This window comes from Chiloscyllium plagiosum, unplaced genomic scaffold (genome assembly GCF_037043375.1).
Source record: "Chiloscyllium plagiosum isolate Xiang-an unplaced genomic scaffold, Cpla_swu_hap1 HiC_scaffold_18, whole genome shotgun sequence".
Taxonomy (NCBI): domain Eukaryota; kingdom Metazoa; phylum Chordata; class Chondrichthyes; order Orectolobiformes; family Hemiscylliidae; genus Chiloscyllium; species Chiloscyllium plagiosum.
Window position 1 is genome coordinate 93,755,301 of NW_028270156.1, and position 4,188 is coordinate 93,759,488.

At 42.5% G+C, this 4,188-nt stretch overlaps 1 non-coding gene across 1 annotated transcript; it reads left to right on the forward strand.

Moving 5' to 3' along the window:
• Positions 1-3,816: 3,816 nt before the first annotated feature.
• trnap-cgg (transfer RNA proline (anticodon CGG)) lies at positions 3,817-3,898 on the forward strand. The gene has a single exon. It is a non-coding gene; the product is annotated as a tRNA-Pro (tRNA).
• Positions 3,899-4,188: the final 290 nt, after the last annotated feature.

Genomic DNA, 4,188 nt, shown 5'->3' on the forward strand with positions numbered 1-4,188 from the left:
AGGTCTACTATTTTTAATCAGAGGTCAAAATATGAAAATGTTTCAAATACACGGAGCGGCACTGGAGAGTGCAGACCTACCTTCAGGGGCTTATTCTGCTCTGATGTACACCCGCGAGAAATTGGGACGAGAGTGCGTTCTCACAGCTGAAGGGATCAAACATTTAAGAAAATGATAAGGAGGATATTCACTCTTTCAGATGGTAGAAAATCTGTGGGTTTCCTAACAACGGACGGTTGTGAAGGCTGTGATAGACAGACATGGCGCATCACGGAGATGAGGATAAAAACGGGGGTTGAGAATTAACCAAATCAGCCATGATCTCATTGAATTTTGTCGCAGACTTGATAGGCTACATTGCTTCCAACTGCTCTCGTATCTTTGCCGTCATTTGGAAGATACCGGACACCATTTTAAAAGAAGAAAAGCACAACTTTAGGTCGAGGTGGTTTCAGTCAAACTGAATCAAAATTATTTATTGAGCGAAAAATCACACTGGCATTTTCCAGATTTCTTTGCTAGTATGACTAGCAGAGTTGATCAAGGTCGTCTCATTGTACTTGGGCATGAAACAAACCAAGATTAGTGACATAATCTTCATTTTATTTATGTCGAAAGTAATGTATTTCCTGATGGTCACAACAAAGGAGATTGTTCCCAAGAAAAGACAGAGACTAAGTCAGCTGTAAATTAATCAATGACCAAAATATGGCTCGCGTTGTTCTCTGGGACATATCTGATTTACTGATTATTGTCATCCAAACTTCTTTTACTATTGAACCGTGAGTGGGAGATGGGAAAATAACATCACCCGTAACTATTGCCATCTTTTATCACTCACATGTAGTATTTGTTTCTTGTATGTAGTGGTTACTGCGAGTGCACTTGTAAACTATACCTGCGGATGACTTCTTTCCTCACTGTTCCTCATTTCTACACAAACACGTTTTACGTCCTTATCTCCTGAATCAAAGTAATATGCAACCATTGCATAAATGTCACTAATACCTTGGTATTTCACATGCCTCCGTTTGTCACCTTCCAATGTTAATTAATAATTTGCCGTGTTGCCATTGCACACAATAAGAGATAATAAAATACAGGGAGGTGTGCCAGGTTTGCAAACGCACGTTATTGAGGCTAAAACGCAGGTTTCTGACCACAATACGATCATGGAAGCATGCACCGAACCGTGAGGAAGCACACACTAAGTCCAGTTCCAGAAAAAACACTAAATACATCTCTCGGCTAATAGTTTGGATGTACTTCTCAATGAGCAATCGATTTTTATATACGTTCCAACAGTAGTTACAACACAAGGAATTAACCAGTCCTGCAGACGGTCCAAGCCCCTGAATCAGAAACACTCAATGCCCTACATACAACTACAAGAACAGCTGCCCGTGGCGTATACGGGCTGGCTGAAGTTCATGATTGCAGCTCGCTAGTTGTCCGACTGTTTCTCCGATATAGTGTTTCGTGCAGTCCCTGCGTGGAATCTTGACAACCACATTTGTCATGCACAAGATGGGCATTGTATATTGTTTTCTTGTGAGGTTTCCCTCAGCGAGGCTGTTGGTTTATGTGCTGTCATAATTCCGAGTGTTCAGAGGAGTCTGGCTATCAGTTTCCAAAAATTTATTTTAATAAAGGGAAGCATGGTGTTTCAATTGCTTTGTGGCATATCCTAGTTGACAATTTAGTGTGCTAGACATCTGAGAATGCAGTTATGGGATACATATTCTTGGCAAAGAATTTGTGTGGCCGTCACTAATTGCCACGGCCATCTGTCCCTAGTAGCTATACGTTCAGACAGCAAGCATCCTTGAGAGCAGCACAACAGTAGTAGGACAGGGCAATCAGAAGGCAGCCAGAGAATTTCTAGAAGCAGGGCACCCATCCATGGATTCCATCAATAAACACATTGATCAGGATCCAATCTGCAACACCAACAACCGGACCCAGCGGCAATGAAACTAAATCAATTCCAACCGCCACAGGACAGTAGGCTTCACAACAGGCTCTGCAACCCTGAGGATGTTACCCAGAACTGTGAGGATCCCACTTCCCAGCTCCGCACAACATTCCAACAACATCTCCATGAAGCACACGAGCTTCGCATCTTTCTGCTCCAAAGCACTCCGATTTTTCACAGCAGAGAATTGTACACTGAACTCCCGCGTGCACGGTGAGGATGCCAAACCCAACACGATCAATAATGGCAGTGAGAGCGAGGGCAACAATTTCCATTGTCATATGGACAGCCACAAACACTCTCTTTGAAAGGTACCTTTAAATATGAAAGTCTGTACAGCAATATAATCGGGGAACCAAGTAGCCTGCGCTGGGTAGTCATATTTCAGACAATTTCCTTTGTTCACCGTTTTCACTGAAAGTGAATGGAGATTACTATTTCATTGCTGATATGAAACCAGATTCTGCATTGTATCTGCTCGCCGTTTTTGTTGTTGCAGTGGCGAAAAGGTTGGCAATCGCGATGAAAAATGTTTTTTGTATTTCTCTCATTTCCTTCATTACTGTCCTGGTAAAGGGGGCTGGTGATTGGTCCTTAGATCAGATGGAGTCATCAGCGCATTGTTGACCTAATTTCATCACGAGTGCAATTGGTAAACTTCATTTTTCATGGGTTATTGCTGTTCCGTTTTGTTTTATGTTTGTTGAGCACTTCCTGTGACTTGGCAATGCACAAAATCTCCAGTTTGTCCTGAATTGCCTCGCTGCCATTTCTCTGAGCAGTTCATGACATAATCGGCTTGCACTGCATCAAAGGCAGCATGCATGCTTCGGTGTGTCTGGCAAAGGTCCACCCTTTCTGTTTTGCTTCTGTTCCACATGAAGAGCTGTCAGGTTCTGGATTCGTTGGAGAGCTGAGGGGGGTAACATTATCCGTGCGGGATTACTCTTCAGCCAAACTCTTTGATGGCAATGTTGGGAAGGTGCCAAACGAATGGACATTGGCAGCAAAAGTCCGGAAAGTCCTTCATCGCTGGATCAGATCGTCCCATCCACCCTCCAGAAATACAGGCAAACGCGCTGACTGCGTAACAAACAGAGTGCATTTTATTTGCAAATGATCCATTAAAACTGGTGACAGCTCCTGGAGCACATCAAACTTGCCAAGCGTGGAAAGAGACCCTACTTTCGAACCTGTCCCTGCAGAACAGATAACCGAAATTAATTGAACCAAATTTGCCAAAATGTGTTCCTTATCTCTCCGAATCCTTCCCGTCTATATACCCATTCGGAAGCCATTGAATTTAACTTAAATGTGGCAAATCATTCTGCAAACACAAAAAATGTCTGTGGGAACTCGTTGAATTTCTGCATGACACCATGAACAAACTTTAGGCCAAAGTTGGAAACTGTGACTAGAATAGATGGATCTCTGATTAATCTCTGTCTTTTATTGGGAACCATCTCTTTCACTGTAACCATCAGGATAGAACATTTCGTTCGCCAGAAAAAGAAATGAATATGTCACGAACCTTTGTTTGCTTCAGGTCCAAGAATACTCAGATCAATAGCTCTCTTGCTTACCTCTGCTGGTCATGTTCGCAAAGAGATCTAGCAAATTGCCAAGTGTGATTTTCCTTTCAAGAAATAATTCTGACTCAGTTTGGCTGAAAATATCTTTTCCTAACTTTGTGTTTTTGTTCTTTTACAATTTTATCTCGCACCTTACAAATGACAGCAAAGGTATGAAAAGAGATGGAAGCATTTCGCTCATCAAGTCAGCGACAGCTTTCAATGAGATCACAGCTAAATTGATCAATGGTCAAGCTAAGTCTGCGGTCTGTAGTCATAGCCGAGTGGTTAAGGCGATGGATTCGGAATCCCTTGGCGTTTCACCACGTAGGTCCGAATCCTGCTGACTACGTTATGAATGCTTTACTGCTGGAACAATTTTCGCTCAAAGTTCAAAAAACTATTTTGCAAACGAGGCCGGTAATTTGATTAGACTTGGGAAACTCGAGTTCTTCATCAGAAATGTTCCATATTTAAAACATTATCTCTGTTTCTCTTTCCAGATACACTGCTCGACACATCGGGTTTCTGCAGTTGCTATTGAACGTCCTAAGCAGAAGTGCTGCTTTTCATTAGATTCCTTTAATCCCTGACCTCTGTTCTCTGACTCGGGTCAGAGCAACACTTCCTCCTGCTCGTCAA